Raw genomic sequence first — 23,539 nt, 5'->3', positions numbered from 1 at the left:
GGCACAAGCAGGACTGAGCACAACACCTGAAGTATGGTGCACGATCTGTCAGATAAGAGGAAAACACGCTACAGATAATTGTCATCTATTGAAAAAGTATATGAAAACATCCCAACAATTGAGGTCAAGGTGGAATGGGACCAAGAAAAGGGTCGTGGACAACTAATTTGTTACAATTGCAGAGGGCCAGGGCACTATGCTCGCGATTGTACAAATCTGACGAGAACATCATGCTTATATTGTACTCAGGTTGATCATGAGGCAGAGGACTACCCTGCAGTGATAGCGAGGTTGTGCAAGAAAGGGGTACTCCAGCCTCATTCGACTCAGAATTTTCAAAATTTAATGAGGTCTGAGCCACGCGAAGAGGACCCGAATGAAAACATAGTTCTCAAAAGCGGTATCATGATAGGAGATGACAAATTTAAGTAGCCTGAAGAAAGTGCATGGGTTTGCAAGGCTCCTATAAAGGAACCTAAATTTGATTTAGAGCACACGAATGATACAATCATGGAAGCTAAGAAGAGCTCCACAGAGGCCTCCACTTTAGGTAGTAAGGATCAAGTAGAGACAGAAATGGATCCTTCAATGATCACTACCTTTTCGGAGACATGTAGGAAACTGTTATGCGACAACAAGGCTATGAAATGACTGTAGGAACTTATCACTAGGTGAACTGGGTCAGGAGAACCGTGCGTAGTCTGTAAGCTCGAAAAGCACACATCGCGAACAGGAAGGGAAATGAGATTGACTACGCAAATTGGGGAGTATGAAATGGATCAAGTAATTTTGGATCTAGGATTGGACATGAATGTACTGCCAAAAAAAACATGGGAATGCATGGGCAGACCCGCACTGCAATGGTCTCCTATTCAATTGCAAATGGAAAACCAAGAGAAGATCTTACCAATGGGAAGATTGCAAGGAGTAACGGTGGATATTGAAGGTGCGAGCGTGTTGGTGGATTTCAAAGTGATAGAGATTGTCGATGACAACAATCCCTATCCCATGCTACTGGGAATAGACTGGGCCACCGATATGAATGGAGTAATAAATATAAAGAAGCGCAAAATTATTTTTGAGAAAAAGTCACTATGCATAGTGGTGCCTTTAGACCCTGCGGAAGGAGCGTGCTACATAGAGCCAATGTGCAATGATGAGAGTGACGACGAGCTAGACTCTATCTACAAGATAAATGCGTAGGAATAAGATTGGGTGAATCCTATAGTGGATGGTTGGATTTCGTGGGAGAGCAAAAACTCCTGCACATCAGATTCGGATGAGGAAACAGAACGATGGCAGAATCGGTTACACGAGGTAACCATGCTCAATTGCAACATGATGGTAAGATCACTGCACTGCGTGAAAATAGAGGTAAGCGATCTACCTATGTATGATGGGTTGATAACAGTGGTTGAATTCCTAAAAAAATTTGAAAGCTTAATTCCAAAACAACAGCAGTTTGATATTCTAAAATGGGCATTGCATGCGACGCCTGCAAGGTGGTGGGGTACGCATCAGACAAGTATTGAGAGCTTGCATGAATGCAGAAGGGGGATTCTTATAATATTTTGAAAACCTCAGCTATGGATGAGAGCCGGTTATGAGGGGTGAAACAGATTGCGCGCCCACCTTTCTAGATGGGTATAGGCGTATGGTATGAAGCTCGCATCAACGCACACCGCAATCATGATAGGCAATAGGAACAACAAGCAGAAGCAGGAAAGACAAGTGCATGAATGATGAAGCATGATAAAACCTAGCGCACCAAACATCATACATGGGGAAGCCTTTCACATGGTGTGTGAAGTGCTGAACAGGGTCCACCATGTGAGACCCACCAACTAGGATCTGCGTGTACCAGCGGTTGTATGGGATTATAGGACCATGTGAAAAACTCTGACTATGCAAGCACTTTTGAAGCTGACGTATAAATGAAGGGCTATAGTCTTTGCAGAGCATGCGAAGACGATTCTGCACATAACATCACCTGTAGATATGATGGTTTGCATCAACTGGAATGAAGAAATAACATAGTTGCGCGAAACATAACATATAGGACTTGAGGAAGAAATTCGACAGGGAAACTTTAGACTTCACAAACTTGACAAATATTGGGTACGACTAAGGGAGAAAAGCGTTTTAATGGATGGAGGGGTCAAGAAGCTGGAAAATGAAATAAAGGAAGCATTTCTCGTTGAGAAACTGAGGTTGGCAAGGCAAGGTGTGTACAGTCATACTGACAAATTGGAGAGCTATCATTGTGAATTGGCTAGACTACTACCGTGGCTGAGACCGCATCTCACCAAACGTAGTGACCAGGGTAGCGCAGTGCAAATAATAGATTGCATGATGTCTATCACTATAATGGAAGATGGCGATTCTCCGCAAATCATGGTGGAGGACGAGATGAAGCCCTGCCCTGGTGGTGTGCCCACCTGAGTAGCCGTAGGAAGGACAATCTTAGCGCTCCAGGTAGTTGAAAGGGAGCACATGACTATAAAATATTTTTCCTGGGGGTTGCGCGATATGAGAGATGCGCGCAACAGCAAGACGTCACAGGGTTCGTGACCACACACTGAGGGCTACGCTGCCATGCAGGTTGTCTAGGAAGTGACTGTTGGTGTCACTATTCATGACGAGATGTCCGATTTCAGGCCAAATGGAGCGGGAAGCGGGCATTTAAGATGGAAGTTATGGGAAGGATTTGGGAAAAGCTACCACCAAGGAAGCATTGGTGCCCTGAAAAGAGGGGGAATAGTTGAATTTGAATTCAAAAGGTGCTATAAAACTCAAAGAGCTAGCCAGTATACTACACTTGGTCATTTGAGCATTGAGAAGTTGACTAGAGCACAGGGTGTTGAGAGCCGAGCGATAATAGAGCCCCTGAGTTCGCGAGAGACAAAATACTGTGTAGAGATGATGACGGCCACTAAGGATGGGTTGGGAATTGAGGAAGGAACCGCCTGTTGGTCACATTAATTTCTTATTAATTCAAACAACCAAGTGCTACATAAATTGTCAACCCGGGGAAGTTTGTTTATTTTAAAGGCAACTGCATACTATATATACTCAATCTTAAAAGAAATGAAAGTTGTAGTAAAAATTGACCACACCTTTCTTAAGCAAATTGAAGCTCCACTCTGAGTTACAGCAAAAACAACCTACTACAGACAGCTACCAAAGAAGGCTTAAATTTATTAAAGAAGTAATCTAATGAAAAAGAATCCATCTGCAAAGGAAAGCACTAGATATGCTATAACAGAGAACAGGACCCTATTCCTAGAATGGGAATCTTCAACACCTGTTTCTGATCACCACACTACCAACTTACTTTGTAAACTCAATGGTCAATGAAACACTCATGAATGAACTGTGGATAAACTAAATAGTGCAGCAATCAATTGGAAAGAAAACAGAGTTTCAGCAATAATATGATAACAATATTCAGAAAACAGTACTATTAATAAGGCATGGATAAAAGACACACCTAACACATTACAGAAATATAGTGGGTGAATCTTGTGATAAAGGTAGGCCCTGTCCTTCTCACAAGATTCTCCAGGAGACGAGAACTAGAAAGAAATGTTCAGAACAAGATTTTATTCATATATCAATATGTCATGTTACAGAAAAAAGGATTCTAGTTCTGTTCCTTCAACTAAGCCCTTCCCCGCAATCTATTCACCCACTGTAATGTAGATGTCTCCTCTTTTTAAAGAGGATACATATATTACAATAGATTACATTGTAAGTCCTATTTTAACCCTTTATACAAAAATAGGGATGTAAGTTTTCCCATCAACAACATGTTGTTACAATAATACTGTCTTTAGATAATGATCGTTACATCCAGTGTAGCAGCTCCTTCGGTGATCTTCTTCTGTTGCTGCCAAATCTAGGCTGAAAATCACAACTGTTTAGTCACGGGATTTGCGCATCGTTCCTACTGTTTCAGCAACTATAGAAGTAATCTTGCAATCTCCACGCAGTTTCACCAATGTGGACTTCACATCGTTCTCTAACCATTCAGCAACTATCAATTCGATGATCAACAATGAAGATAGTGTAATTATATGTAAAATAATTAAATGTATAGTGATGAGAAGAAATATTGTGTACCTTTGGAATAATTGGGTTAAAATAGTAACAAGGAATTTAAATATAAGTTGAAAAAGGATGACATCATAACAAAATGTATGGTCAAAAAGAGACAATATGAGGTCCTAACATCCCCCCCAACTGAAAGGGTTGCATGTCCTCATGCAATTTTTACTCTGAGTCTGAGTCTGAGTACTGGGCTATACAGTGTAAATTATTTAGGTAGTAAGTATAGAAGGTGCTATCAACCAAATCTCTGAAACCCTGGACATTTTGTAGTCTCTACCATGCTGCGAGCTCCTCCACTTTGGACAACCTGAAATAAGCCTTATATTGTTGTACTGGAAACCATAGAAGAGGGAAGTGAAAATGATATCCTAACCAATTTTCAGCACACTGTTGAATGCATTTGACATAATTAGGTAGCCGTGAAATTTCTGTTTGAAGATTAAGAGGGTTAAAGGGATGATATTCCTTTCTCTCCTTAGGGTAGTGTTCCCAACATAGATTGTTTGCCTATAAGGCAAGAGCTTCCTTGGATTTGACATAATGTTGGCAATCTTTTAAGACTATTGCCTATAATTCTCTAAGATGCTCGGTCATTCCTGGTTCCCTTAAAAACCGATGATGTTCAACAACAAAAACAACAACATTCTGTGGTTCGGATCGAATGCACAAAAGGCGATTATCTTCATTGCGTTTTTCTGAAAGGAAGGCATTTTTCCATGTGAGATGATTGGCTAGGAAAGAGACAAAGGCTCTCATCTAAATTTCCCCAACCAGAGGAATCAGATTAAGCTTTCTATACTCAGGCATGGCTTCATTACGGAGGTATAGTTCACAGAGTAAATTTTGTTCACTGAGTGATGCCTCTGTGAATGTTTTGATAAACTGTTGAGGTGTAGATACCTCATGAGATCATCCATATCTGATTGCCTTTACTTGGAAGAACACTAGGCACTCTGCAAGAAACACAGAATAATTAAAGGATGGTTTCCTGGTGGCCAGTAGTCTTTGAACCGGATCAAACATGAAAGACAATTTAGTTTTTAATTGTTTATTTTCCTTGTTTTGTGCACAAGACTGTTCCAACACTTCCCAGTTTGCATATATATGATTTTTCCATGATAATTTATGTTCCTGCAATATCCTTTCCTGTGACATAACATATTCCTTCTTCCATATATCCATTTGTGCTTGAGTGCTTGTGGTTTGAGTGAAGACAGTCTTTGAATGCGAAGGTTCAATTTGAGTAAACACAGTCTTTGTAGGCCATGATGTAGGACTTTCAGTTTTAACAACCAAAGTAGGCCGAGATACTTATGGTTTTACTTCTTTTTCAAAAATCTTTGAAGGCCCTACTGGTTCTTGTGTAACAGCAGGGCGTTCCTTTTTAACTATAACAGGAGTCAATGCAGGGGTGGCTCCAGGCAATGGGTCTTCGACTATCTTATAACCAGCCTGATGATAAATATTACCACATTGGCTGCACATGTATTCATTATATTGATCTTTCTCTGCACTTTTCTCAGCTGCAAATGCTACATGAGCTAAAGTATACAGATTAAGCTCTCTTTCATAGGCTTCCTTTGCCACTATTAGTTCCTGCTTATAAACCTCGAGCTCTGATTTCGGAAACTCATTTTCTTGTAAAAGGGAAGCCAAGGTGACTGGGCTTTGTATAGCAGTCACAGTCTTAGTAGCTGATTCCAGTGGATGGAAGGGTTGTTGTTCGGTAGCAGCTTCATTGTTTGCAGCCTCAGCAGGTAGTTTTTGTGTGACATTTGCTGAATCATCAGCTGGTTCTGTAACAGCTATATCATCCTGCACATCCAAATTTTGCATATCAACAGATGGTTCTTGTGTGGCAGCTGCTGACTGCATAGCTGGTTCGTAATTATCTATATTTTGTTCATCAGCAGGTGGTTCTTGTGTAACACTTGCTGAGTTAGTAGTTGGTTCTTGTGGGGCAACTACATCTAGGTCGTCTGTTTTATGGACACTAGCAGGTGGTTCTTGTGTGGCAACTGCTGAGTCAGTAGCTAGTTCTTGTGGGGCAGCTACTTCTTGGTCATCTATTTTATGGACATCAATAGGTGGTTCTTGTGTAGCACCTGCTGAGTCGGTAGCTGGTTGTTGTGGGAGAGCTACATGCTATATATCATCTTGGGTATCCAATTTTGATGGATCAGCAGCTAGTTCTTATGGAGCAGCTGCTGAATCAGTAGCTGGTTCTTATGTGATAGCTACGTTCTCTGAAAGGAATGATGTCACAAAATCCTGTGCATTTTTCATTTTAGTACCCGAGGGTGAGGTAGGTAAAGATTCAAGGCCTTGGGACTACGGTGGGGTATGGGGTTTTAGGATAATAAGTGGGCAATTTAGGGTATTGGTTTTAGTTGCTACTTCAAAAGATGTCCTCGTTCATCTATGAGGTAAAAAGGCAGGAAGAACAGTGGTTTTTCTTTTATGAGTAGCTTTCTCTGGGGTAGGAGGGTCATCAGAAGTGATAGCTTCTTTAATTGAGGCCCTTGTTCGTCTTTTTGGTAGGGGTGTAGCCTTTTCTTGCCTTTTCCTTTTTAGCTTAGCAATGGGAATGTTGTCATCTGAATCATCACTGGGGATATGGACAGTGGGAGTGGATGATTCAGCTAAATTATGGGGTGGGGTCGATGCAATGGAGGGTTCAATTAGATTAACTGCTACGGGTGGTGGGGAATCAAAGACGCTCCCTGGTTGATGTGCAGAAGGATTTTCAATTTGCTGAGGGATTCCAGGGGTCTGTTGAGGATTTTCAACATTTAATTGGGGAGTTTCGACTGCTGTTTGAGAAATTTCAGTAGTTTCCTGAGGATTTTTGGCTGCTGCTCGAGGAACTTCAGCAGTTTCTTGGGGATTTTCGGCTGCTTCTTGAGGAATTTCAGCATATTCATGGGGTTCTGGGGGTGGATTGTTAAGGAGAGGGGGATTCTGTTGAGCAAAGCCCTCTGAATTAGAAGCTGAACAAGACGATGGTGAGTGAGGGAAAGGAGTGGGTACTTCACATTCATGGAATAATGTGACATATTATTCAGACACCCAAGCAGATAGTATGGCATATTTAGTAGACAACCATGTCTTAAATGATTTAAGAACACGAAATCATGTTGATAAACTACCTGGTAACGTCCTTCGCAGGTGAGATAGTGCTTGACAAACTCGGAAACCGTCAGCCATGGAAGTGGTAATGAATGAAGTGCAACACCCCTGCCTTTAGGCTCGACCCGCTCTCCTAGTAGAAGGAAGTCCTATTGTGTGTTCAAAATGATGTGTTTATGACTGAACCATCGAATTCCATCGGCCAGTAAACCTGAAACCTGTGTTATATCATACTTTTTTTACTGGAATTCGAACTCCTTGAATAGTAGAGTAACCTTCCCGTAAATTGCGTGCAAATTCAAGGACTTGTTGAGGATCAAATCCTTCGATCCTTCGAAAATAATCTACCCAGCCTGCCTACTGAAAAATCTGATATACTTTTGGGTGCAATTCCAATAGAGCTATTGAGCCGGGTTCATTTCAAATAGCATTGCCTCCCATAGTTACTTGCTTCAGTAAAATGCACAGTACAGAGCCAAGTTACAGCACCCAAAACATAATAATACAAAGATGGGATGACGGGACATGATCGTGGTAAAAAACGACGGTGATTGCCGTATCGTGAAATGATTGCAAAATTTTGGTATCCCCCCCCCAACTGCGGCCAAAACGATAAGTTTGAATGTATGGCGATTGCGTAATCATATCACCATCTTCTCATTAACTATAGTTTAATATTTACACATAAAAACACATACCTCATGTTTACCTTCGATTGATATTCTGAAAATATAATGTCATTGCTAATAGATCACCAATGGTTATGAAAAAGGGTTTTGTAATATGAGGGTATTTATATGAAAGGCTTTTATAAACATGGGAGGAGGTAGTGAAAGATCAAATTTATAAGGATCAATAGATGATTCTCACAATGGGGAGTAATATGTATGCATTCTTTTGAGAGGAATTAATATGTCAATTATGGGAAAAATGGGAAAATTTGGTGTTTTAGGGAGAGATGGAAAAAGTCAGTGTTTCAGCAATGGGAAAAAAATTGGTGTTTTAGCAACGGGAAAAAGGCAAAAAATTGGTGTTTCAGCAACGGGAAAAGGGGAAAAAGTTGTTGTTTCAGCAACGGGAAAAAGGGGGAAAGTTTGTGTTTCAGCAATGGGAAAAATAAAGAGATATGTTGTTGTAAAGCAAAATAGGAAAGTGTTGCTGAGAGGTAATGTGGGGGAATGAGCTATGAATTGAGGTGAGATGAGAATGCTTCCAAAAATGAAACTTGATCCTGCTTGCAATACAATTGTTCTTTTCAACCAGCCTTCCAATCTGAGTCCTGCAAAATAATAAATTGGAACATGGCAACCCTTGACAGGGATTATTAGTTAAGAAATCTAATCTAATAAAGAAAGATATAATGCAGAGATTAAATGCAATTAGGGGCAGCAAGCTCCCCCAAAAAGATATAATGTGAATCTGCCATGCAAGTGGCCTTAAAATCCTCTTTAGAAATTGGTTGCTGGTATAGACGGATCCAATACCCATTCACTAACAATGGTGTTCTAGAATCATCAATTGTTAGGAGCCTTACTGTTCCATTTGGAAAAAGAATATCTGCCTCGTAAGGTCCCAGCCACCTTGTTCGCAATTTTCCTTGAAAATTTTCAAACCGGGAATCATACAATAGAGCCCAATTACCTTTTTGGAACTGCTTATGCTTAATAGTTTTATCATGCCACCTGGTTCTTTATTGTTGAATCACAGTTGTTTGATGGATGGCATCCAACCTCTTTTCATCCAATTCCTGAAGTTGTTGCAACCTAGCTATCTGTGCATCAGTCAAATCAAGGTTAACAGCTAAAGCAGTTCTTAAGGTTTTAATTTCAAATTCCATAGGAAAAACAACACTTTTACCATAAACCAATTCATAGGGTTAAAAACCTGTAGTGTTCCTCCAGGTAGTTTTGTAAGCCCATAATGTCTCAGGTAGCATTTGGGACCAATCCTTCCTATTCTCCTTCACTGATTTTGTTAAAATGGCCTCTATGACTTTATTTATACTTTCCACTTGACCATTAGCTTGGGGGTGGTATGGTGTAGTCATTTTATGATTGATATGATATTTTTGAAGCATAGCTTTAAAACCATGAGATTTGAAAGGAGGTCCTCCATCTGTGACTATCTGTCTAGGCACTCCAAATCTAACAAAGATTTCTTCAAATAGAAAGGTTAAAGCAGATTCCTCATTAGCTCTAGTAAGTGCCTTTGCTTCCACCCATTTAGTCATATAATCTGTACAAACCAATATATAAACTCTTTGACTGGATGGAGGATTGATGGGTCCTATAAAGTCTAGAGCCCATCTTTCAAAAGGTTGAAGTATTACCTAGGGGTTCAGTGGCATTGCATCTCTATGATTAGGTTGAACCATTCCTTGACAGCTATCACAGGCCCTGACATATTTCTTTGCATCCTTAAAAAGTGATGGCCAATAATAACCCATCTTGAGAATTTTATGTGATGTTCTATTATCAGCAAAATGTCCTCCACAAGGGCCATTGCATTAAGCATTGTAGGTGTCTCTGCCTGTAACAATTGAGATTAGGAGGGGATCTAGAGATATTAATCTCATTGTATGCTAGCTGTCATTACATTTATTTCCACTATCAGCTAGTTGTCATAGTCATTTAGATTTACTTTACTTTAGTTGAGTTTCACTCGAGTCATTTATTGTTGATGCTTTCCATATAATCTATTTCACTATTTTGAATATTGAGAAAAGCAATCTTTGCTCCATGTTTTTCATTCCTTAACAATATTTAAATCAAATTATTAAACTTTACCATTACAATATTTACAAAAATAATTGATAAAGCTATTTATGATCCTTTTCTTTAAGAATATTTAAAATAAATATTTAAATTCATAATAAAAATTATTAGTCACAATATAAATAAGATTACAAGTTGACATAAATTCAATACTGAAAAACATTGAACTGTCTCAGGTCATTTAAAACACTCTTTCTTTCATGTTAAAACAAACATCCTATTTCATAAAATCAAAATTATACATCTTATCACTCCTAATCAACACTTCCAAGACTTTCAAGCCTCATAACTGACAGTGACAGTTAGCTTCCTGAGACTTTCAAGCTAGATATCATTTATAAGACATTAATAATAGCATGGTTGTAGCAGGACACTGAGTATTTGTTACAGGTAATTGCAACTTTGCATGAAAAATCATACCTATGCATCAGGAAAGATTTGATTATCATGCCCAATAATGGATATTTGGTTTGTTTGATCCTCGATCGCTGCTTTATATCTGTACCAACGTGCAATGATGACGAAGTACACTAAATTGACAGTGACATATCCCGCGATTAGCCAGTAAAAGTTATCAAGTTGGGCCTTGTTCATATTCTGTGCAATCCATTTATGGTGACTGGGACCACCTGTGGTGTCATGCACAATATTGACGAGGAGATTGCTGAGATAACTACCCACACCCATAGACAAGAAGAAGAGCTCACCCCCGACACTCCTCAAGTTTTCGGGGATTGATAGTACAAAAATTCTACCAATCCAATTACACCAAACACGTCTGCCATACTGGAAAAAGAATACTAAGGAACCAGCCACAGTGGTGACACGGGAATCACATCCCCTGGTTTCTCCATTAAACCGTGGCTTACTGCCACATTCCAATGCTTCTTCTCGACAACCGCAGCTAAGGCCATTGACAAGGTGGTGAGAGAAAATTTGATCCCCATTCTATGTAATATTGTTATGCCCCCGCCTTCCTTGGTCATTCACCTAGAGAAGGGCATGATAAGTTTGTCATAGACGGGCAAAAACATGGTGAGCCATACCATACTGAAAAATGCAAATGACGTTGCAGGGATTTGGAAGTGATTTCCTACGTGTCTATCCATCATCATCACTTGCAAAACTGAGAATGTGTTTAGTTGTGCCATACACACAAACATGGCGATAGTGGTTGACCATATGGGCACTATTCTTATCACCGATTTCATTTCTTCCACTTGCTGAAGACTGCACAATCTCCATCGATTGGCTACGGGTCTATCTTCCTTTAAATCTTGTTGGGTTTTGATAGAAGTCTTGTTCAGAAACCTGAAAAATAGTTACCCAATATCCATCAATTCAACATTTTATACTCCAGATTAGTGATTACTATTCTATTATGTTCTATAAAAAAATGTTGAAAAACCAAATCATAGCGAGCAAGAACAGTTGACATACACTATTGAATCAATCATACTTGGTTTTGTATGCTTACATCAATTGGTCTTTGTTATAGACATTTTTGGACACTACAACCCCAATCATAAATGTCCATAAACCAAGGGCTCCTAAGTCCCTAAAAGTGTTGTTCCAACCCCTAAAATAACAAGGTCAACTGATTACATCATCTCCCAGAAGTTCTCCATGAAAAGCTACTCAGAACTGGTCAAAATTGGACCATCTCACCTGCTCCATGGGAAAAGTGCGCTGCATCCCACCTAAATGCACACGGGAGGTGCGATGCATATTGAAAATCCCTTCTATGGGGTGCAATGGGCAAGAGTGGAAAAATGGCAGGGTCAATCTGTGAGGTGGAGGATCATGGAATCTTCCAGAAACTTCTCCTGTGACACTTGCCTCTCTGCATTCACCCAAGGATGAGTAAGTGTTATAGACATTTTTGTGCCTTGCATCACTGAGCATGAAATGTCAATAATCAAGGGATCCAAAGTCCCTAAACATGTTGTTCCTACCCCTAGAGGAACAAGGCCAACAAACCACAGCACTTAACAAAAGTTCTCCACCTGAAAACACTCAAAACAAGGCAATTCTGGATCATGTCAACTACTCCACTGAGCATCTGTGCTGAATGTCAACTGCTCCACTGTCTACCTGTGTTGAATGTCAACTGCAAAGAAGGCTACCTGCACTGAGCGAGTTTGGACAAGTGGCAGAGTCATTTCTCAAGGTGTCAATGCCCAAGAAGCTTCCAAAATGACACTTGGATCAGGGAATTCGACTGGTGATGAGTAAGAGGTTCCAAATCTCCAAGTGGAAGCAAGAACCTCCAAGTGGACTCAATAACTGAAGTGGGAGAAGACACTAGTCAGCTTCATACCAGCCTCAAGCTGACTCATCCTCTCTCCAAAACTCCTATATATAGATCTCTCTCATGAGGTCTGAGGAGGCTGGAATTTGGTATTTGCAAAGAATTGCTGTTGGTTTGTGGCTAGAAACATTGAGTGTGTTATGCTTTGAAAGGAGCTAAAGAAGGAATTCCATTCTGCAGGGAAGGAGATGCTGGGTTGGAGCCCTATGGGTTGTATCTCTTCCTGAATCCTGTTACTTTCAATAAAGCTATCTTGATTCTTTCCTATATGCTGGTGTATTTTGTATGATTACATTAGTATATTTGATTTACTTCTAATCCTGAATCATTTATGAATATGTATATTTGCCTTTGTATTGTGTTCTTCTCTTGTTGCAAGTAGCTGTTCTCTTGTCACAGGTAGCTGTTCTCTTGTGATCTCGTGGGATTCAAGTAGTTGTTCTCTTGATCAAACGAGGAGGCAAGTAGCTATGGACACACAAAGAGAAGAGGATCTAGTTCGAGGGACAACCGGAAGACAACGGTAAGTCTGTCGATCTCCTCTCTTTCATATTTCATAAAGGAAGTAATCATGATAGCTGTATTCGTTTGTTGCTAAGGCGCTGTCACACCTTAGGTGGATAGGATCGTCCTAAATAGGCATTTTTCCCCACAAAAAATTGGCGACTCCGCTGGGGAAGAACTTGTTTATTCATTTCATTTGTGTTTCCTTCATTTGTTTACTTCATAGACTTGACAGCAATTCTTGAACTGCATCTTTCCCGGATGCAAAGTAAAAGTTGCTGCTCTGATCCAGTATGTTGGACTTGTCTATGATCTAAACCAGATCCACAAATGATTTGATTGATCCTTGTGATAGTCTTTAGTACCCTATCAAAGCATCCCTCTGTTTATACCTTGCTTGTGTTTCTGATTTGGCCTGAAACAGTGTATTTTTGAGCATTTTGTGACCCAGAAACCAAGGGAAACGAGAGTTTTCCCTTTCAGCGCAGACACTGTGAAGGCAGTCTGCATTTCAACGTAGGTCCCAAAGGGGCTACCTGCGCTGAATTTCAAACTGACAGTGTTGTACCTACGCTGAACCAGTGTGGCCTTGTGCAGCTGGGGTTCTTTGTCCTTTTTTTCCCTGTTTTGATCTCTGTTTTTGCAGCCTTTAACCAAGTATAGGTGCTGGTCTGATAACCCTTTTCTTTGCCTGAATTCCGCCCCAATTTTTGTACAAAAAGATTGTGAATGTTTTTATGTGTTTGTGACGTCATTTACAGTCTTCCTTTGCATGAGTAAAGTAATCTTTCTGTAGCCTTTGATTCAGATTTGATTGAGAGTGATCTTAGAAGAGAGTTCATTGGCTGTTTGTTCAGATTGATTATAGTTTTTACTTTTGCTTATTGGTTTGAATTTGTTCTTTTCAAAGTATCAAAACGAGTCTTTATTTCGAAAATCGCAAATTGATTGTAATCTCTTCTACCCTTGTTGATTTTGAAGAAAGAGAACTTGTTTATTTTGATCATTGTAAAAGCAAATTCAAAGTTGTGCAAAAAGCTTTCTTTGTAGGCATTTATACTAAGAAAGTGAAAACAAACACCTGCATTGTGCATTTTGCATTTGATAAGTTTGCATGTTGGATTTAGGGAAAGTGCATTAGAGTGTGCTGATTGCTCTTTGAGAAAATATAGTCGCTCTCTTTTCCCTTAGTAGCTAGGATTTTCAAAGTTGAAAGATTGTAAAGATTGCTTATCATCTTAGACTGCATTTAGGAATTTGTATCATACATCTCGTGGTGAACCTTGAAAGGCAAACTTTAAAAAGATCAACCTAAAATATACTGAATGAACCTAACAACGCTTTGTAACATAACGCACAACATAGAGGTCTAGGCTAGAGACGTGTTCCGACATCGTTAAGCCTAGTGACTGTCGATCTCTAAGAAGGTGGTTGATTCCTCCTGAGAGACGGTAGCACTAGTACGGATTTGTGCTCCCACGTACCGTCGCGTATATATTGGGAGACCCCTATAGGCATATATCTTTTATCCTTAGGAAACCGTGTCGGCCGCCCTACTGATCGCAATGCAGTGAACATAGCATTCACGAAGATCGACCACCCGTACCGTAAAACGTATTTTGTGGTTTTGCGAAAAGTTTGGCACACCCTCTGCCTAGATCTCTAGAGCAGTTTCTTTTGGCCTTTTTCAGACTCTATAACAGAAAAAGTCCATCCGAGCATTTGTCACTTCGGGCTCGTTAAAACATCGAAGGAGACTAGAGTCATCTTTAGCTTTTTCTCGACTCTTTAAAAGTGAAAAAGCAAGTTGTGTCTAAAGCGTCTAATAAAATTCATTCAGTTCGGAAACACAAATTTCCCCTTTTAATATTTTGGTTGATCGAGTAATCCGCAATCGTGGAAGAAAGTCAATTGAAACCCCGTCATTCGCGGAGGCTTACGAGTCAACCGTCTTTGTCTCCGGAATCGAAAACAGTACGGACAAAGTGAACCCGTTTAACCGGTTCAAAATCTCCTATAAAAGTTAGAACTAGCGTTCCAACTACATCTGAGATTCCGGTTACTCCAAACATTTTTGGAAACCCTGCCACTATAGAAGAAGTTCAACAGCCACAGAAGGACAGTAATACTGATCCTAGTCTGGGGGCAAATACTTGTATAACTGAACCAGTTCCATCTGTAACCGGTCCAGAGAGTTTTGTTCCTCAAACAACTGTCGTTGTCGAAACAACCCCTTCTTCGGCACCAGAAATATTTTACGGACCTGACGGTCTTCCTCTTCCACCGGGTTTGATTGCGATAGAGGAAATTGTAGAGGATCCGCAAGCAAGTACTCCAACCCATTTTGGAGTCGGGGTCACTCTATTTCCTTCATCAGAAGTTAATCCACCACAAGTGGAGGTTCCTGTAGAATCGCTAGGCAATCTATTGGATAGACTTAAAATGTCTGAACAACCATCATCATCTAGGACTGTGTCAAACGACACAGCGACAGCAGAAGCCCCTGCCGTCACTCCAACAATGTTTGCCGGCATACCATCTGTCCCAACTAGCTCTCAACCGCTAGAAGGAGTCCACCAAGGGACTATTTCGACAGTGTGGTCTGTTCCAGTTTGTTCATCCGGAGTAATATCCGGCAACTCTTATGTTGAGACTCGCCAAATTGATCCATTTGGAGGTCAATTTGGGCAATCCAATCCCCAAGGACAATCAATCCCCTTGAGTTCCGGATTGCTACCGTATGGGGGGCAGTATGCCCTTTCATTACCCCCTCCGGGAGGGTACCCATACGGGAGTTCGCAACAGTATTCAGGTTATACTGGAATTACATCAAGTGGTTGGGTACCTATGCTACCTCAACAACCAAGGGTTGTATATTCTATGCAACAGTGTGTACCTATGACGAACATCCCAACCACACCGGCTATTGTAACAGTGTCACAAGTTCAAGCGATGCCTGTTGCATGTCAACCTCAGATTTCTCAGGTTGTAATGCAACAGCCCCTTGACCATGGGTCACAACCACAATCGCCAACTGGTGGGGCGACACAGGTCCAAACGGGTACAATTACCCCACACCTTGGTCCAACAGTTAGCATAGCACAACAGAACATGGCTTCACAACCATGTCTAGTGCAATACCAGCAACCACAATTCCAGCAAGTGTACCAAGGTTCTGAGCAGCAGATCTTTGCGAACAATGGACAACTGTATATTCAAAACGGTCAAAACCAACCCCTTTACAGTGGTCAAGTCCACCAACCGTATCAGTCATACCAACATCAATTACATTATGCTGGTATGCAAAGACCCACTGCTCAAGCGATTCCATCATACCCTGGTTATGCTTCGCCTAACCTGAATCAGCAGTTACCGTTCGTGGCAACTTTAGAGTTACCCGATTTACACCGGTTAACCAATGATCCGATTGCTTATGCCCCTTGGTGGCCAGCGATTCCTCACAAACTTCCATCTGGCATTGCTAAATTCAATGGAAATCCAGGTGAAGACCCATCGAATCACGTGATGACTTTTCATCTGTGGTGCTCATCGAACACCCTGAACGATGATTCGCTAAGGCTTCGCCTTTTTTAGAGGACATTGACAGGTCCAACGGCTAAATGGTATATTGAATTACCTAGAGCCTCTTTCGACAATTTTAGCTCCCTAGCCACGACTTTCTTAACCCATTTTCAATTACCGATAAGGTATGAAACGGGGACAGAAATATTAACCAACTTCAAACAGACAACTGCCACTCATATATCTGATCATATACATGAATGGCGTCGTCGTCGTAGGATGGTGAAAACATACGTTCCCGATCAGCTGTTGGCTGAATGGTTTATAAAGTCGTTACTTCCTCCTATAAAGGAAGATGTGGCAAAGGGGGGAGTCGTAACAGAGGAGCAAGTTATCGCTCGTGCACAGTATCTGGACTTAGTTTATACTCAGTCCGGCATGCTCTACGACAAAATACCTGACGCTCCTAGACCGGAGTTTTCAATTCCTCCTCCTCCAAAATCCAATAGTGACTCTCATACCGGTGATGGCGTGATTGGCACGGCAAACTCGAAAACGATAAAGGCTTCGTCTAAGAAAGCCCGTAAGAATTCGGATCAAAATGAAAAAGAAGAAATTCTTGCTTCGGAAGTAAATGTCGTATCAGCAGATAAAGGCAAAGAAACCAATCAACCAGGAAGAAGGAAGAAGCAAAACAAAGGGAAGAAGAAAAAACAGGGTGAGTCATCTCCTGGAAAGAATTCTTCGAACCCTCCTGGGAAAGGGAAAAAAAATTTTCCATGTCAAATATGTGACGAGGAGGATCACTGGACAAATAATTGTCCATTCAAAGCTGAGTTAAAGAGGTTCTTTAAAAGTTCCCAAACCTCAGCTGTGTTAACTGATCCATTTCCCAACCCAGGTCAAAACATGGTTGAGAGTGGAAATGCTTCCCCGTCTCAAGTGCTTATGTTGTCGGTTTCAAAACAGCAGAATGATGCTTTGATTTCGACAAGGAACAAAGATTACGGGAATCCGTAGCTGTCGAACGACAAAGGTAAAGATCAACCAAGTAGTTCGACAACAACTTCGACAGAAGTTGTACCGCCCATCATTCCTGAATTAACAATAAAACCACCAACGAGAGTAGTACACAAGTCGACATTTAATCCTCGCGCCAGAGCGGCGCAGCATTATAACATAGTAGAAGATTTGGCCCAATCGCCATCCGCTATGTCGACTCTTGAGTATTACAAAATTGCCCATCCCAAAGGCAGGCTTTGTTATCGGCTATTGGTGGGGTTGATCCTAAGGATTCCAATCTTGTATCCTTTGATCACGAAGGATACGATCCTCAGTTACCAGCTCAACTAGCTTTCCTTATTCAAGTGAAAGCCCTCAACAAAACTGTTCACAGAACAATTATTGATGAGGGAGCATCTACATGTATTATGTCGATGAGTTGCTGGAAAACTTTAGGATCTCCAACCTTGTCGCGATCTTCGACGACATTGAAAGCTTTCGACGGAAGGACTTATACCCCGTATGGTATCCTTAATAACTTGAAAGTTGAACTGGGAGGAAAAACAGTAGAAATTGATGTTGAGGTCATCGATGGAAATCTTGACTACAACATCCTACTGGGTAGACCATGGATTTATGCCATGGCAGCTGTTGTGTCGACTTATTTTAGGAAGATCGCATTCCCGTTTGAAGGAGGGATTACGGTCGTCGACCAACAGAACTTCCTCCCTAATGGTTCACAAGTTACAGGAAGCATTCCCATGATCCATGAAAGCAACCATTCACTTCAAGATATCGGAGTAGGATTATTGAAAGACCCCACAATGATGGGAACTTTCGTGCTACTGCCTCCTATTTACATAGGAAATATACCGTTTGTAGCAACCTGCAACATGATATCTTCCACGAAGGTCGCAAAAGACAAGGTCGACATGGATCATGCAATTGTTTTGCCCCCAAGCCCTTTAGAAATATTGTAGCAATCAATGTTTCAAGCATGGGAGGCGAACCCAAATCAATGCTCGTCAAGTGTTTGGGTAGATAGGTCTAGAGAATATGGTACCCCATTAGATCCTTGGTCGAAAGTACATGGGACTGACGAAGGAATCTTACAATCAATGTTAATTGAGGGGGCACCATGGAATGATCACCACCATCGTTCCCTTCTTCCTGAATATGAAGAAGATACTCAACGTGACCTTTATCACCCTTCAGTTTTTGAATTCCTAACAAATACTGTAAATACGGTGGATTCCGAGCGAAACTTATCCAATATTGAAGAGACTATAGCCATAAATATCTCGACTAAATCAAATGTTGTAGAGAATATTTATGTTGGCAAAGGTTGTTCCCCTTCATAACTGGAAATATACAACGCTCTTTTTCGCGAATTCAGAGATGTCTTTGCTTGGTCATATGATGAGATGCCAGGCATTGACTCAAGTATCGTTGAACATGAAATTAAAATGTATCCTGATGTCAAACCAGTTAGACAACGGCTTCGGCAGGTGCACCCCAAGAAAGCCGCTGCCATTAAAGCAGAAGTTGAAAAACTTCTCCATGCTGGATTCATCTACCCGGTTCCTCTAACCGATTGGGTATCGAATATTGTCCCTGTTATGAAGAAACAAGGGACGATTAGAGTGTGTGTCGATTATAGGGATGTAAACCAAGCTTGTCCGAAGGACAACTACCCTACACCCTTCATCGACCAGATAATTGATGAATGCGCCGGATGTGAAATCTTTTCATTTATGGATGGATTTTCCGGGTATAATCAAATAAATATCCGCCCACAGGACCAGTCAAAGACTGCATTTATTTGTCCGTGGGGCACATTCGCTTATCGAAAATTACCCTTTGGTTTAAAGAACGCAGGGGCGATGTTTCATAGGGCAATGAATTATGCCTTCCATGACATCAAGAACATCGTTCAACCTTATCTCGACGACCTTCCGGCTCATTCGCGAAAGTGGACTGATCATCCGCAGCATTTAAGAGCGATATTTCTACGTTGCCGACACTACAAGATAAGACTCAATCTACACAAATGCGTGTTTGCCGTCGGTTATGGTCGTTTACTTGGCTTTGTAGTCTCTAAGGATGGGATTCGTCTCGACCCCTGCAAGGTTCAGGCAATCATTAATTTGCCTCCACCTTCAAATTTGCTTCAGATTCAGAAACTCCAGGGAAAGCAAACTTTCTGAGGAGGTTCATTCCAAATTACGCAGAACTTGCTAAAGGTTATACTCGTCTTTTGAAAAAGGATGTACCTTTCGTCTGGGACCAGGTGGCGCAAGCTTCCTTTGATGCTCTGAAAGATTGTCTAGTAAAAGCATCATTAATGTACGCCCCGGACTATCAAAGAGATTTTAACCTGTATCTGGCTGCAGCGGATATGACCATTGCGATGGTTTTAGTTCAAGAAGTCGATGGAATTGAACATCCTATATATTATTTGAGTAAGAACTTAAATGATACAGAAAGTAAATATTCTTATGTTGAAAAACTAGCGCTTGCAGCTGTTCAAGCGATTCAAAGATTTCGACATTACGTCCTCTTTCGGAAAACTACCATTTTGTCAGATTGCAACCCCATGACTTATATACTATCGCGACAGTTGCTGGGGGGCAAATATTCAAAATGGATAGCGATCCTTCAAGAGTTTGATCTGGAATTTGTAAAATCCAAATCAAAGAAAGCTCTAGTTTTCGCAGAATTATTATGCGATCTCCCATCGTCGTCCAACGATGAAACATCAGAAGAGTCAATCGTGGACGAAAGTTTGTTTCTGATATCTACAAGCGATGAGTGGTATGGAGATATCATAGTTTATCTCCAAACCCAAAAATTCAGGCCTAACACTTCTCACTCTGAACAGAAACGTATACGATACCAAGCAAAAGACTACATGATCGTCGGTGATACACTTTATCATCGTGGTATCGATACAGTTCTGAGGAGGTGCCTTACCCATGAGGAGGCCGAAAAAGCCTTGAATGAGTGTCATTCAGGCGCGTGTGGGGGGCATCAATCTGGATATGCAACAGCACAAACAATCTTACGAGCAGGATACTTCTGGCCAACCATGTTCAAAGATTGCATAATCGCAGTCAGAAGTTGCCATGCTTGTCAATTTTTTGATAGCAAAACCAGAAGACCGCCCGCACCTTTACAGCCGATAGTTGTTGTTGGGCCTTTCGCCAAATGGGGCATCGATTTCATGCAATGTAACCCCACCTCAACCGGGGGGCATGGGTATATTATAGTCGTTGTTGACTATTTTACCAAATGGGCCGAGGCGATGCCTACATTGGATAACACTGGTGAAACAACTGCCCTTTTCTTTTTCAATCATGTAGTCGCCAGATTCGGCGTACCACAGGCTATAGTTACAGATCATGGATCGCATTTTCGCAATGACATGATGGTCGAATTAGCTGCCAAGCTAGGGCTATCTCACGACAGCTCTACCCCGTATTATCCGCAGGCCAACGGACAAGTTGAAGCAATCAACAAGGTCCTGAAGCGTATGTTGCAAAGGATGATCGGGGTTCATAAAAGAAGGTGGCACCTAATCCTGTACTCAGCCTTGTGGGCTTACCGAACGTCGGTAAAGAACGCGACCGGGTTCACACCTTTTCAACTGGTGTATGGCCTGGAAGCAGTCTTGCCAATCCAGTGCGAAATTTCGTCGCTTAAACTCGCAATTGATCTCCTCCCCGGAACTTCAGAAGAAGAGGCTCGTTTCTTGGAATTAATCCAGTTGGATGAAACCCGTCGTGATGCCACTCTGGCTAACGAAGCCCATAAGAAACAAGTCAAGGCGCAGTTCGACAAAAATGTCAAACCCCGTGTCTTCTCAGAAGGTGACTTGGTCTTGCTTTATGACCAAGAATCCGATAAATTGGGAGCAGGTAAATTTAATTCCTTATGGATGGGCCCCTATATTGTTAAAAGGGCGTTAACAAAAGGAGCCTACAAGTTAATGGATTATGCCAGAATTCCACTGGCGCAGCCCCGCAACGGGTTGTACCTCAAGCGTTACTATGCTTAAATAGTAACCTGCATGCTTTTGTTGTATTTTGTTTTCGCTAAAAGTATTTGTTCTGGTCGAGTGATCCACCTTTTTCATTTGTTGCAGATGTCGAACCTTCTCGAGACATGTGTTGGATATGCCGACGGAGCGAGTCGTAGTTCGCAGAACCTATCCTCCACAGCCTGGGCCATTTTTGATCCATGCGGCGAGTTAGTAAGTTTCAGAGGAGTGTGTATTGGGCAATCAACGAATAACATCGCTGAGTATAGCGCGTTGATAGAACTACTCTCTGATGCCATCACACGTGGCATACGCCGACTAATTGTCAGGCTAGACTCACAGCTCGTAATACTACAACTCAATGGTATATATTCCGTTTGCAATCTAGCTATTTATCGCATGTTCCTAAGGGTTAAGATTTTGGAAAGACAGTTTGATTCAATTCAATACCAGCATATTTCTAGAAACTTAAACACATTAACCGACTCATTAGCAAATTATGTGTTAGATAGACATTTGCGACATTTGTAAAAAGGGACACATCATCAATGATTGTACATATGGATCATATAACTCAACCAGAATAAAACTCGAAAATCAAAATATATATAAGCTTTTTATCGTTCATACATAAAGTGCTAGGGGGCACCCTAGCCTAGTGGTGCTCATGATAGCACGTCACGGCCTGTGCAATCATGCGCAAGAGACGAGTCCATCGTCTAGGCACACCAGTAGTATGCCGCTGCAACTGTAAAGGTAACTCATCGATCCCTACATCTGGAATACCGAGAGTAAGGCTCTCAACCTGCTCCTGCACAACTATAAGGGTCTCAGCATCGTCAAGGTCGCGAAGAATAACTCTCCCAGCAGGCTCCATTGTCGGGGCAGCGACTGGCGGTCTCAGACGAACTGCTGGACGAACATGACCAACATCTGCATACACCCAAGAGTATGATTAAAAGTGTTGATAGAATAAAGCACATCAACATTATGAATAAAACAGTAAACAGTGATATGGTCAAAGAGTTTACCAATAGCGCCCCACTGTTCGCCATCCGGTAGCACCAAATCCGGATCACCTCGGAAATCCATACCCACATATGGATACTCGGAAAAGACCATCTCCTGGTGCTCGAACCACCTGAAGAAGGCATCAGTGAAAGTAATCTAAGGTTGACCAGCATGCCTGGACATGTGATCGACCCACCTCTGCATGCGTGGCTCGGTCGGAGAAGGCAAGTCGAGTACAATATATTGAGGCTGCATCAGTGGGATTTTCTCCAAGGCGAAGGCAGTCAGAATAGAACCAAATCCAAAGTTCTTCAGCTTCCCGTCCTTTACCTTGGTCAATTGACTTTTCATCTGAACAAGTACTGCATCACACCAGTTGAATACTTTCGGTTGGAGACACTCCAAGGCGTGCTGCACATAAGATCTGTTGGCAACATGTAGAGCTGCGCTACCGGCCATCCTACCAATGGTATACAGAATGGACCTGAGAGACCTGTCAGTAATCTCACGGATAACAACCTTGCCGTCTCTACTCGGCTGGGAACCTTCCCTGCAATACTGGCGGACATAATCTCTCACAGAGTCAGTCCCCCGGGCCGAACCTGACAAAGAAATGTGGGCACCCCGCCTTGACAACCCAGTCAAGAAGTAAATGTCTACTATGGTCAAGGGGATGGATTTTCCCCTAATCTGGAATACTTGGTTGATGGGATCCCAAGCATCAAGCATATACTGCAGCAAAGTAATCTGTGCTCTCATGCTAGAGATACGGAAAAACTTCAGCAGGCCACAGTTCCGCAGCGCATTCACCGTGACAGGGTCATGGAGGGCAATCATGTCCTCCTCTTCATGTTCTCGTTCTCGACATGTAAGGGACATTTTGCTCAAAGATCCCTGCAAAACAAACAAGAGAAGGAGTAACTTCCTGAGTTTGATGAGAAACTGAAAAATTCATCAAAAAATGTGCTAAAAACTCAGTTTTCTGAGCCCAACACAGGTAGAGAGTGTCCTACCTGCGTTGAAGGTCAGGTTGCCTTAAGGCAGCTTGACATTCAACGCAGGTTTCGAATGGGCAACCTGCGCTGATGGTAGGGTGCCCTGGCAAAACCCCTGAGGCTTAGAAAGACTGAAAAACAG

At 41.6% G+C, this 23,539-nt stretch overlaps 1 pseudogene; it reads right to left on the bottom strand.

The window, feature by feature from the left end:
- Positions 1 to 10,433: 10,433 nt before the first annotated feature.
- The window catches only part of LOC149143023 (protein NRT1/ PTR FAMILY 2.9-like), a 33,097-nt pseudogene continuing 19,991 nt past the window's right edge, over positions 10,434 to 23,539 (bottom strand).

The sequence above is a fragment of the Pinus tabuliformis genome, chromosome X (genome assembly GCF_031772625.1).
Source record: "Pinus tabuliformis cultivar Carrire ecotype Pingquan chromosome X, CPIR1, whole genome shotgun sequence".
In the NCBI taxonomy this organism is placed as follows: Eukaryota; Viridiplantae; Streptophyta; class Pinopsida; order Pinales; family Pinaceae; genus Pinus; species Pinus tabuliformis.
This window is presented reverse-complemented; position numbering and strand designations above follow the sequence as displayed.